This window comes from Leptidea sinapis, chromosome 46 (genome assembly GCF_905404315.1).
Source record: "Leptidea sinapis chromosome 46, ilLepSina1.1, whole genome shotgun sequence".
In the NCBI taxonomy this organism is placed as follows: Eukaryota; Metazoa; Arthropoda; class Insecta; order Lepidoptera; family Pieridae; genus Leptidea; species Leptidea sinapis.
In genome coordinates, this window is record NC_066310.1 from 189,643 (window position 1) to 204,409 (window position 14,767).

Below are 14,767 nucleotides of genomic sequence, written 5' to 3' on the forward strand. Positions count from 1 at the left end.
CGTCAAATTTTGAGGTCAACGTTTCCAGCTGACTGCGTAGTGTGGCCTTCTCCTCTGACAAATTGGTGGGCGAGGATTCAATACTAGCCATCCGATCTTCCGCTTGCGAAAGTCTGTCTTCAAAGAGACTTATACGCGATTCAAGGGCGAGTATATCGTCACTAAGCTTTCGCGTCACCTCCGAAATGGCCGCGTTTAGGTCGTCTCGCCACTGCTGCCTCAGGTCTGCGAGTTTTGAATCCATGTATTTGGTCAGGATATCTGTATCAACGTTTAATGAGGATGCTAAGCCTGATTTAGGCGACATGGATAAAGCAGGCGCAGCAATCTTTTTAATCTTACATATCGAGCACTTCCACTTCTTTTTATTCATAGGAAGCATTCTTTTAAAATCAGGCTCTGATAAATCAGCGCAGAAGAAATGCAGCAACGTAAGACAATATATACATTTAATAACTTCGTTATCGGAAATATTTTTAGAACATTTGCCAGAATCCATACTAATTTATGTACTTTATATATTCAAACCAATAAATAAAAAACAAAAATAGAAAAAAAATGCGACCACTCTACGCAGGATCGATCTCGCCTCATATATAATTTCAAACCTAGCGGAGATCGATTGAGCCACAGCGACTTTAGTGAGTCTGGCGAATATTATGTATAGGTCTTTCAGTTTTGATAATAAAGTTAGGTAGGTATTTAAAACAAGAATGATTTATTGCAAGTCACGTACACAATTTTTACACGGTACTGTTCGAACACAAATTCTCGTTTTGGTAATGAAAAGATAAATTTCAACTGTGGATCCTTAAACGAAATGCACTTCCAGTGTCAACTTTCACACACTTTTGGATTATTTTTTTAGAAAAGTATATCTAAGTGGACAACAACAATTGATGTTGATGAATAATTTCCTTGCATAGAAATTCCACTAATGCAGCCCGATAAGTAGTTTTAACTGTGTTATTTTAGGGATAACTATTTATTATTAATTTTTCTGTGAGGACGCCGTGTTTACGTTGCCACTAACCAATAACGATTCGATATACTAATCTTGAATGATTTCAACGGGCACAGTGCCGAATGGCTTGGATAACGTACCACAGACTACGCAGGGCGATCTGTGCATAATTTTGCATTGGCGTATGGTCTGTCCCAATTAGTTGAGTCGCCAACGCGGCTCCCGGATGTGAATAGCCACATGCCGTCCTTATTAGATCTTCTGCTGGCTACACATCCCGTTGGTTACCAGGTCTTTGTCAACGCCCCTCTCGGAACGTCCGACCATTGTTTGGTCAGGAGAGTAGTGCCTATCCGACGCCAACGTCGCAGACCACCAGCGACCCGCCGCGTTTGGCACTACAAGTCAGCAGATTGGGAGAGGTTGCGTTCCTTTTTTGCATCCTACCCTTGAGGCAAGGTTTGTTTCCCTTCGGATGGTCCTAGTGCCGGCGCCGTTGCAGTAGCCGATGTGATACTACAGGGCATGGATATTTTTATTCCAAGCTCTGTACTACCGATCTTTGGCAGATCACAGCCCTGGTTCAATGCGTCAGTTAAAGCAGCATCCGACTGCAAAAAACAGGCGTATTGAACTTGGGTTGCGGCGCTGTGCACAAAGGATCCGAACTGCAAAGTTCTTAAGAGGAAATATAACCGTGCCTCCAGATTTTTAAGCGGCAAATCGCCCGTGCGAAATCGAAGCACTTCGTCAAAATCGGCGAGCAGGTTTCCAGTTACCCGACCGGAACACGCAAGTTCTGGTCGTTGTCGAAAGCTGGTCTTGGTAACATCAACCAGCCGTCCTTGCCGCCGTTGCACATAAGGAATGACACCCTGGCCCATACGGCAAAAGAGAAAGCCGATCTTTTTGCCTCCAACTCGACTCTTGACGACAACGGAAAAACACCGCCGACCATCCCGCGGTGTCAGAGCTCTATGCCTGAAGTACAGTTCAGACAGAAAACTGTTAGGCGAGCTCTGTTTTCGTTGGACGTCTGGAGGTCGAGCGGACCGGATGGCATTTCTCCAATCGTGCTTAGAACGTGTGCCCCTGAGTTGACGCCGGTGCTAACGCGTTTATTCCGGCACTCTTATTCAAAAGGCGTAGTCCCTGACTCATGGAAGTCAGCCCTTGTCCATCCGATCCAAAAAAAGGAGACAGTTCGGATTCGGCAAACTACAGGCCTATTGCTATTACCTCCCTGCTCTCCAAAATCATGGAGAGCATAATCAACCGCCAGCTGTTGGTATACCTAGAGGGTCATCAGTTGATCAACGACCGACAGTAAGGCTTTCGCCATAGTCAGTCAGCAGGTGATCTTCTGGTATACCTAACAAATAAATGGGCGGCGGCTATTGAAAGCAAGGGGGTAGGCTTGGCAGTTAGCCTGGATATAGCGAAGGCCATTGATCGTGTATAGCACAAGGCGCTCCTCTCAAAACTTCCATCATTTGGGCTTCCCGAGAGCTTGTGCAAGTGGACCTCTAGCTTCCTCACTGGGCGCAGCATACAGGTCGTTTACGACGAATATTGCTCGAACCCGAAGCCCGTGAATGCTGGAGTGCCCCAAGGCTGTGTGCTATCTCCTACGCTGTTTCTTCTGCATATCAATGATATATCGAACACCTCCAACATACATTGCTATGCAGACGACAGCACTGGTGATGCCGTATACACGGGCAATGCAGGTCTCTCTCGGGAAATCGTCGACCAGTGCCGGGAGAAACTTGTGTCTTCTATCGAGACATTTCGCCATTTGTCGTATCACCGCTCTTCGACAACACTTCCCTTAAAGCCTCGCCTAGTATCGGAATACTGGGTCTCGAAATCTCGAGCGATTGCCAATTTCGTGGCCATATGGAGGGCAAAGCCAAATTGACTTCGAATAAGCTGGGCGTCATCAATAGAGCACAGTAATACTTCAAGCCGGCCCACATTCTAGCGCTCTACAAAGCGCAGGTCCGGCCACACATGGAGTATTGCTGTCATCTCTGGTCTGGCGCACCCAGTATCAGCTCGATCCATTTGACCGCGTGCAACGCAGAGCAGCTCGATTTGTCAGGGACCCAGTGCTCTGCGAACGGCTGGATCACTTGGCGTTGTGTAGAGACGTCGCTTCATTGTGTGTCTTCTACCACATTTATCACGGGGAGTGTTCCGAAGAGCTATTTAACCTGATTCCTGCCACCGAATTCCACCTTCGCATGACACGCCACAAGTTAGGATATCATCCCCACCATCTGGATGTGTGGCGGTCCTCCACAGTGCGGTTTTCAAGGAGCTTTCTTCCTCGTACTACAACGCTGTGGAATGAGCTTCTTTGTGCGGTGTTTCCGGGACGATACGACATGGGTACCTTCAAAAAAAGCGCGTACACCTTCCTTAAAGGCCGGCAACGCTCTTGTGATTCCTCTGGTGTTGCAAGAGAATGTGGGCGGCGGTGATCACTTAACACCAGGTGGCCGTACGCTCGTTTGTCTTCCTATTCCATAAAAAAAAGTCTACATCTACAAGATTGTAAAATAAAAAAAAACAATCAACAAAGATTTTACAACCACTTCGAAAAGATGAACTTTGAGGCGCTTGGTATCGTGAAATGATGAGTTAAATAAAAAATGTTAGCGACTGATTATTATATGTAACCAATAATCCGAACGTTTAAAACATTTGTAAAACGTAAAATATCATTTTCACCTCTCCAGCGCGAAAAGGGCGCTATTGCTACGTGAAAACTTGTACCAAAAACGCTTTTTACTGCGAGCGTGAGGCAAATTGATTTAAATTTCGAACCCCACGTGTCTAATACATCCGGGAATCACTCCGCATTAAAAAAATAAATCCGGTGTGTTCCGAAACTCATTTTAGCCTAGCGTAATATCTCATTGTCACAAAAAATTTGTTTCTTACTTATCTATATATATTACTAGGTGACCCAGCAAACGTTGTAATGCCGATATTAAAATCGCGATACAAAAGTAACTGTTGATCGTAGATGGGTGAAAATTTGAAGTTGTATGTATTTTTAATGCTGACTCATAATCAACCAATTTTTAAAATAAATGTCAAAAAAATTTAAAAAAAAAATAGTGTGGTCCACCCTTAACATTTAGGGGGATGAAAAATAGATGTTGTCCGATTCTCAGACCTACCCAATATGCACTCAAAATTTCATGAGAATCGGTCAAGCCGTTTCGGAGGAGTTTAAAGTTTAACACCATGACACGAGAATTTTATATATTAGAGATATAAGAGATTTCTACGTATATAGTCCCTCATCACGATATCACTGGAACCATAAGGCGTAGAGACTTGAAATTTGGTAGGAATATTCCTTTCGTCGATTAGAGGTCAGCTAAGTAAGGATTTTACGAAATTCCATCGGCGAGAGTTTTTTTTTAACAGAACAACGTCTGTTGGGTGCGCTAGTAACCTATAACAATTTTCTCGCTAGTCGATGTGAAAAGTCGTATGTTTCACACGAGAGCAAATTTTTTTTCTCGTGCCTTTAAATCACTCACTTACCTCAGTGGTCTATTATATTATAATCACATTCTAGACTATTTCGCCAATTCGTGATTTAAAGACAGCACTCGCAGTAAAAAATAACTTTGCTCACTTGTTGAACAAATAACTATACTAGCGGCACGCTATGATGGCCGTTTTGACATATAATAATAGTGATGTTAAATGTCAATCTATTCTCGAAAAAAATACAATCATATCTATTAGTTTTTGATGCAAGTAGTACCTGATTAAAAAGGTTTAATAAAACAAAAAAATATAAATGTTTACTTAATATATTTGAACGAACTGAATATTGGAATGAAAATGAATATACATACTACTTTTTTCTTGTTGGATACTCCTTCCGTAAATAGTAGCACATGTCTTCGGATGGCATCGGCATCAAAGCTATCGATGCCTACGACTGGTTTTGCTCGTTTTCCCTTTTTTGGCGTGTGAAGTTTATTTCCTTCTGTGTAAGGCTCGCCATATTTTTCTTTAGTTATTCGTGAAACAGTTCGTTGTCCAATATTAAGCGCATCAGCTACGCGTTCTACCATTGACGTTATAGGTAAAATTGGCCCTCCATTTTGAGATTCACGATCGAAATAGTTACAAAGGCGTATTACGAAGTCACGTGTCTGACTGTTTAGAACAGTTCTCTGCGTACGTTCGGCCATATCGACGAAATCCACAATAAAAGGCGTAAACAGAGTCCAAATTAACGAGCAAGGCTCAACAGTAATGCAGTATCAATATCTGAAATCCAAAGCCAGGTCAAAACTATATCACAATCGCAGTGCATTCACAATTTGTACTTTTCGAAGCAACGTCAAATCGAAACTGCTTTGTTTTGCATTGAGCATTGACACGAGTTTGCCGGACGTTGTAGTTGTGCTGGCCAGCGATCCTATGTGACGATCGTATTAGATTTCATTTTTAAAATTTTGAATTTCCAAGAACAATTGCCGTGTTTTGTGGTAATTAAGTACACCAATAATTAGAATCTTATAAAAATAAAAATGAAATGTTCGCGGGACCCTAATATTTCGACTGGGTGGACCAATTTTGATAATCCTTTTTTTATTTGAAAGCTGGTGCTTCCCGTGTGGTTCCATTGTATTTTACGAATAACTCAATACGTTCCATGACAAAGTAACGGAACTCTTAAATTCTTAGGAGCAAATTAACGATACTCGGCCGAATCTTTTTATTTTTTTCATGCTAGTAGGATTTTCAAGTCATCTGCCATAACGTAGTTATGGTCAAGTAATTTTCGAAGACATATATGATGATCAATGGAACTCCTTAATGACTTACAGTAAGGGTGCGATCTGTAACTGAATTTCTAACTGTCGTGCTTGCTTTTTCATTGCTGCATTGCAAAAAAAAATTATATATACACATATTTAGACAAATTGTCAGTTAGTGTACTTCAAATTCACTAATAATCAATAATCGTAACTAGAATTAGATTAAAATAATTAGATTGTATTGAAATACGCAATTATTTTTATACTTTTAGTGCATATTATATCTATTGTTTTGGAATAGTGTTTTTGAAGTCGGTTGTGTTTTTGTTAAAAATTTTTGAGATATCATGCGTAGGTATGCTATAACATGGTTCGTCATGCTCACTGATGCGCATTGCTTGCGGCGGCACTGTGTGCCGGGTCGTCTCCTTCCCTCAAATATGTGCGAAGGGAATGATGGCTGGTCCTAGCATCAACTCGTGAACGGGTGCTGATTGTGGTGCCAGATAGACCTGTTATAGTCATTGAATCATTGATTATGTTGGATACAACCACTAATTGTGACAGTAATCAGGACCATCATGTTCACGAAGCAATCATCCAATATACGATAATTTATATTTATACATTTAATTATTTATTACTTTTCATGAAATAATTTATATATACACGACTCATATATTGGAGGCAGCACCTTACAAACTAATTTGTAATGTATATTTTGCCTTTGTAAAATACTCTATTTGATTGAAAAGAGAGGCCGTTGAGTTTCTTATGTGATAAATTCAAACGATTCAGAACCGCTTAGTTTAAGCCTATTTGAATAAAGTTTATTTGACTTTGACTGTTACCAATAGAAAGCCACATTTTTGCGAGTGTAAATATTAACCCGAAATATGAAAAGACTTTTTCGTGATAAAGATAAAGCTAGCCTTTATTTCTAGACATTAGTTATGTAGTAACATGTTTATTTTTTTTTATTTCCTCTATTTTTTAACAATGTGTCTAGCTTGTCCACTGACATAGGCCTGCTCTAGGACCTTCCAGTGCTCTCTCTCCCGCGCTTCTCTACTCCAAACTGGTCCAGCAACCTTCTTTATGTCATCTTCCTACCTTAGTATCTGTCTGCCTCTCTTTCTTATAGCATCTCTCGAGTACCAATGGGTGAGTTTCTGTGACCACTTGTTTGGGCCTCTGATCATATGACCCGTCCATTTCCACTTGAGTTTTTTTACAGTTTTTGTTATGGGGATCACCTTTGTTTTTTCTCTTATGTCTGTTAGTCTTTCTCTGTCCTTTAATTTTATGTCCAATAGGCTCCTCTGCATGGTGTTTTAGCATACTTCCAGTTTTCTCATATTTTTGCTTGTAAGGGCCCAGGTTTGGCATCCATAGGACATACATGGTGTTATGCAGGTGTTTAAAATCTTGCCTTTTTCTAATGCTGGAATACTTTTCATGATGTCCTTCAATGACCAGTAGCGTTTCCAAGAGTTACCGTCCGGTAAGTCTCGGTCCGTTGGGGATATTGTCTGGCCTAGATATTCATATTCATCCACATCCTCTACGCTTGTACCTCTTAATTAAATTTTTGCCTTTGGTCCATTTCTCATGACTTTTGTTTTGATGTATTCATTGTCAACCCAACTTTTGTGCTTTCCTCATCTAATTGATTAAACATTTCATGTATCTCTGTGGGATCTCACTCAATAGTACTATGTCGTCTGCAAATCTTAAATGATGTAGATATTCTCCATTTATGATAAGACCTTTTCTTTCCCAGTTAAGAATTCTGAAGATCTGCTCTAAATAGCTTTGGTGACAAAGGGTCCCCCTGCCTAACTCCTTTCTGTATCTCAAATTCTTCACCAATGGATTCCAATTTTATTCTTGCCTTGCTGTTTTTGTATATTTGCTGTATTATATTAATATATTTTTGTTCTATACCTTGGGTTTTTAGTGCTTCCCAGATGCTGTATTGTTTTAAGGAATCAAACGCTTTATTAGAGTCAATATTAAATGCTATATAATATATCTTTCTAAATTCATTATACTTCTCAATAATCTGCTTTAGTGTATGTATATGGTCCACGGTTGAATAGTTGCTTTGGAATCCCGCTTGCTCAATAGGCTGGTTTTCTTCGTCATGCATGCTAAGATTATTTTTGAAAATATTTTATATAACTTAGGCATAAGGCTTATATGTCGGTAGTTGTTCATCTGCTCCTTGTCTCATTTTTTATGTAGTAGGGTAATTGTAGTTGTTTTCCATTGCTTTGGTATCTCCTCAGATATTAATATATTATTGAAAATATCCACTACAGAGTGTAATGTGGCCTCTAGAGATTTATTTTATTTTATTAGGAAAACAAACAGTATTACATGACATAAATAGGTTACAAAAAATGTACATCTATTAACCATTTACAGTTTTCGACTATAAGCGTGTTACAAATAATTAACAAAAATACAAAAAAAAGATCAAAAAGTAATACAATAAAAGTATATAGATATAAATACACGAAGACAAATTGAATGGATATTATAGTATTCAGGTATTTAGCAATCAAGAGAACACACACTCATCCAACGCCTCGTCAATGTACCTCTTAACGCGTTTGGTGACGTATTGAATATATCGAAATCTGGCAAGTCTACTGATATCTGATTTATTCCTTGTGGACACCTTATAAAATATGAACGTTGCTTGTAATTCGTACTGCAATGAGGAACATATGTAGTACATTTTGTCCTGGTGTAGTTATTGGGCGCTTTGATACCAATTTGTGATGTTAATTTAGAAGAGTCTATCTTAGAGTGAAGTAACTTAGAGTAAAAAGCAGTATCAGCTATTTGACGTCTTATCTGTAATGGAAGTATGTGATGCCTTTTACATCTTATTATATAATCTGCATCATATGTATTACACTTATATTGTAAATATCTTAAAAAACTTGTTTGAATTTTTTCAAGTCTATTAATGTGAACTTCATATTGAGGGTTCCAAACCTGAGAACAATATTCAAGGGTGCTTCGAACATATGAACAGTATAGTATTTTAATGAGTTTTATGCTAGAGAATTGAGAACATATCCGTTTGATGAAACCAGAAGAATTCTTGGCCTTTTTAACTATGGTATCGATGTGTTTTTCATATGTAAGTTTAGTGTCATGTGTAACACCGAGGTCTCTAATTTCATTAACAGAATTAAGAACAACGCCCTTTATTTTATATTTGTATTCTATTATATTATACTTACGAGAAAAAGTAATGGAATGACATTTTAACGCGTTTAGGTCTAGTTTATTAAGAAGACAGTATGCCTCAAATCTTTCTAGATCCGCTTGAAGAAGCTGACAATCTCAGTCTCTGGTGATATTTGAGAATATTTTCATATCATCAGCATACAGTAAAAAATTGGATGTTTCAAAGCAACCGTCTACATCATTAATAAATATATTAAATAATAGAGGGCCTAGTAATGAGCCTTGTGGCACTCCAGAACATACAGTAATCCAATAAGAGGCATAGCCTTTTACAACAACTTGTTGAGACCTATTTTCAATGTAAGAGGTGAACCATCTGAATAGATTTCCATGTATTCCAGCAAATTGAAGTTTCTGTAATAGTATGCAGTGATCAATTCGGTCAAATGCTTTACTAAAATCGGTGAAAACAGCATCTACTTGTCTACCTCCGTCCATACCTGCAGTCGTGTAATCAATAAATGATAACAGATTAGTGGTGGTCGACCGATTCTGCATGAAATCATGTTGTTCAGGTATGAACGTAGATTTTAGAGAGCTGTAAACCTGAGTGTGAATAATACGTTCAAAGATTTTGGCAAATATACATAGCTTGGAGATAGGCCTGTAATTGGAGTAACGAAAGCGGATTTCCAAAATTTAGGTACTATACCTTCATTAATTGATCTGATAAAGAGTATTGTCAATGGTTTAACAAGGCTATTGGAACAAGAGGATATAAATAATGGGTCGATATGATCTGGTCCTGATCCTTTTGTAAGATCAACTGACTTAAGGTATTTCCTAACTGTAGAATCATCAATATATACGGTGCTGATAGTGCTGCTATAAACAGAAGGACCATGATTAACTGTATGTGAGCTTTGATGAGGCTGTGACGTGGGAATGAGGAAATTAGACTGAAAGTATTGAGAAAAGAGATTACATATTTTAACACCTGTATCAGCTACATGACCCTCTAATGTTAATGTGGATGGTAGGGAATTGGAGCCTTTTTTATTTGATTTTACGTAGGACCAAAATAGTTTAGGATTTGCAGCAATAGAAGTTTCCATAGTTTTAATGTAATTCCTATGACATTCATCCTCCAATTCCTTAGCACTTTTCCGTAGGATAGAAAAGGAAACATAATCATCGGTATTGCCATATGTGTAATATTTATTTATATATTTAAATTTTTCTTTAAGTATTTTTTTCAGAGGTATAGTGTACCACGGTGGAAAAGATTTCGTATTTATATATTTTTTCGGTATATAGTTATTAATTAAGTTATATAAGTGATTATAGAAACAGTCCACAGCTTCATCCAAGGTCCCACAATTTAGACATACATCCCAATCGATCTCTCTAAGTGACGAATTGATATTTACATAATCACCTGATCGGTACAGATATTTAAACCTAGGGCTAACCTTAAGTAAATCAGTTTCACTAGGAGTTAATGATATAAAGAGAGACTTGTGATGAGCATCTTCCGGTACTAAGGGGTCTAGACAGGTTTTAACGGATAAGGTATTATTACTTAGAATCCAATCTAGTACTCGGTTGTTGATATTATAAGAAGAATTGAACTGCCGCAAGCTTGCTTCTAGTAAAATATCAAAAAAATATATTTGCGCGTCTCCCTTAATACCTATGGGATCGGGGTGATCATCATTATGGTACGTAGTCCATTGGATATCTTTCATATTGAAGTCCCCCGCAATAATAAAAATGTCATCAGGACAGATATCAACTACTAAGGATAGTTTATCTGTAAAATTTGATAGCTGAGAATTAAAATTGAAGCCAAGATGTTCATCACATAAATAAAGTACACAGAAATGTATTTTGGTCATACCACTCTTAGATTTTATCATCACCATGACCCACAAGTCTTCGGCAGATGAATTCCATTCAGGCTGAACGACAGCTGTTAATTCACAGCGAACTGCAATTAAAACACCTCCTCCGTATAATTCCTTAGTAGCTGAGTAATTTCTGTCTCGTCTCCATACTGTATAGCGATCATCAAATAATTCGCTATCGCTAATACTCTCTAACAACCAAGTTTCCGTAATAAGTACGACATCATAATTACTTAAAAAAAGGTTCCGTTTAAAAGCACTTGTTTTAGTTCGAAGCCCCCTTGTGTTCTGATAATAAATTTTTAAATTATTAATAGCCATTTGATATTAATAATTTGATGCACAATTATTACATCTAAGCTTAAGAAACCTACACCCTTTAAAGAACATTTTATAACATTAGTGACTACAGTTTCCAATAAAAAAATTATGATAGTAAAATAAGCAATAGGAGTAAGTAAAGGTATTATTGAGCAATACACGTCCTTTAAGAAATTTACAAACGACAATTCACAGTCAATATTCAGAATACGTCTTGAAAATGGGATAAAATATTGATGAATGCAAATATTTAAGCATATAATATATATGAAAAAATATAAAATAACAAAAATGTATTTGAATAATGCAAAGATGTAGAAGTTAGTTACTATTATACAAAGATAGTTAATTGGTAATTCAAAAGTACGCACAAATTTAATTATTATAATATAAAGAACAGCACTATCTAAGTAAGATGCAAGCGATAATAGTCCCGAACTATGCAAAGCGCTCGCAAAAATGTGCTATAAAACAACGCTGTGTACAGCGAAACGGTGTGATAAATGCGTGTTACTTGATTGACTTACGTGCCGGATCCGTCTGCACACATCACTTCGACCGGTCTTGCGATAACAAGAACAAAGGACATCGGATCTGTATGCATTTTTCAAGCTTCTTGCAGTGAAATATAAGTGTGTACTAAATATCGTAAAGAAAAAACAAATTAATAAGTGTAATACTAAATACATAAAGTTATAATAAAGAAATACGATATTAATTATTAAATAATTTTCCCTAAATCCTTTTCTTCTTTGATAAAAAACACGGGAGATGTATCGGACTTTCGGGCCATTATCTTACAATGTCTAACCCATATATAACGAAAGTTCTTCTCCTTTGCTAACAATTTTGCTTTACTGAGTAGATTTTTATAAAATGGAGTCAAGTGGTCGTTAAGGTAGAAGTTACCTGGATTGTCTTTGTAACCAAGATCCGACAGCTTGTTTGCTTTTAGTTTACGAGCTGAGGCGATAAGCTCTTCTTTCTTATACCGGTTATTAAACGCAATTAAGATCGGTTTCTCAGTGTTGATGATTTTAATAATGATTTTAATAATTCGTTCGTGATTCTATCCTGGCCTGGAGCCTTCTCATTTTTTTGGGATAACACAGCTTTAACTACCTCTTGTTTCATTATGGGCGGAACATTTTGTACTGTTTTGTTTCCATCATCTTTGGTGAATTTTATTGGATTGTTATCTTTATAGAGCTGTTGATAAAACTCAGTTGCAATATTAATTATATTTTTTCTTTTTGTTATAACTTTATTGTTTTTATTTTTTAGTTTTGGAATCCAGGTTAATGAGTCTCATATTTCTCGAAGGGCTTTTTTCAATCCACCTGTTTTTTCTATATGAAATCTGATTCTGTCTGTTCTTATCACGTTAGTTTATTTCTTTGCTGATGGATTCCTTTCCCCTATCATTTCTCTTTCTGTTGCAGTAAAGGCCCAGACTATTTTCTTCGGCTCTAAATCTTGAACCAATCTGGCCATTGAAATCTCCCATTATTATTACATTTTTCACATGTTTTATTAAGGCATGTTGTTAAGTCCTCATAGAATTTATTCTTTATTTCTTGCTTTGCTAGGTCAGTGGGAGCATATATTTGGACTATTGACCATGGTACTTTGTATGTGGGGATTTTTATGTTCAATACAGCGATTCGTTCTGAGAAACCAATGAATTCTATTATGTTGTTTCGATATTGATCCTTTACCATGAAGCCAACTCCGTGTAGTCCTTGCGTTTCTCCTTTGTGGAACAGTAAGTATTTTCCATAACCAGTAATCACTTCGCCCATTCTTCTAACTTCTGATAGTCTCAGAATGTCCCAATTTATGCTGTCCAGAGCAGCTTCTAGTTCAAGCAAAGATGCATTGGTTCTGAGCGTGCGGGTATTTAAAGTTGCTATATATAATTTCCTTGATCTTAGAGAGTTTTGGTCTACCTCCCCACGGGGACCAGCCGGGTTGGGGAGTTGAAAAAGTAGTTGTTTGTTTTTACTAAGGTTTGAGTTACTTATTGTCTTGTCAAAATGTATATTTATTTTTGTTGTTTTTAATTCTGAAGTTGTTTTATTCTTATTTTTCCAGTTTCTTGTGGTTGTTAGTTTTTTGGAGAACTTCTACTTGTTGTGCTTGTTGAAGGTATTCCGTCGAATCTGTTAGCTTGAAGTTGTTTGGCGGTCTGTGAGATCAGAGTTATGTTTTTGTTTGGTGGCGTTCTCAGTGGTGAAGATGGCTGTCTTTTCCTTTTTTCTTGTCTGTTATCCACATTGTTTGTGACGATAAGTTTGTTATATTATATAATAGCAAATTATCCTGCTTCCCTCGCTTCTAACATTTTGGGGAAAAGAAGTTTTCTCTCTTCGATGACTTCTTTGGTAAAATCTTCAGTTATTTTGATAGTTTTCGGAATTGCTTTCTTGTTTTTATGAAGTTCTAGCTTCCGTCATCCTAACGTTAGGGTTACTTTGACTGGTCGGTGCTTTTCTCATTTTGGGTTTTCTTTCCCAACCTTTCTATATTGCTGATTGCTGACATCCCATTCCGCAGAGTTTATATTCTTATTTATGTTGTTAAGAGTTTTTAATACGAACTCCATTAGTTCGCCACTATTACTTTCACTTTCTTCTATGCCGTGTATTATAATATTGTTTTTCTTACAGTCTGCTTCTAGGGATTTTATCTTAGATTTTAATACTTCATTTTCTTTTTTCAGCTTCTCCGTTTCCCGTGTTATAGGTTTTGACTTCTCGTCTATTGTAGAGCGTATTGTATTGTGTACTGTTAAGTTTATTGAATCTGTCTGTTTTTGTTATTGCTCTAACATTTTGTTCCATAAATCTGTCATTTGTTGTTCCATGGTAGGTTTGTTTCTAAACTTCTACCTTTTCGGATGTTTTTTTTCTGAACTGGTAGCCCCAATTTGACAGCTAGTTGATATGTCTGGTTGGTTTGAAGTTTGAAATGTCAGCTGTCACTTGTCAGTGCCGGAAGTCGACGTAGATTAGTAGGTTAAGATGGAGTCGCTATTTTTGTATATACACTTTCGTTTATTTCAAGTAATTCACTTTTGTTAAAGTTTTATTATAATCACTTCACTTTGTTCACTATGAATGTTAATACTAAAGCACTGCCACTTGTTTACGTTTATGTGTTAGAATGTTGTAACATATAACCTCACATTGTTGGTGTTACAAATCTTCTTTTACTTTGGCAATTTTGAGGAAACATGTGAAACTAATTTAGTGAATCTCTTCACTACACTAATGTACACGTTATAAGAACTACTGAAGTACTACTCAGAGTTGTTATTTATTTTTAAAATGATTAAGTTTACGGAGTGACAAGAGTTCGATGTTTACTGTTGTAATACCGGAAACCGAAAAACCTTACAAACTAATTTGTTATGTATATTACAGCCTTTGTTAAATACTCTATTTGATTGAAAAGAGAGGCCGTTGAGTTTCTTATGTGATAAATTCAAACCAGAACCGCTTTGTTTAAGCCTATTTGAATAAAGTTTATTTGACTTTGACTGTTAGGTACCAATAGAAAGCCACATT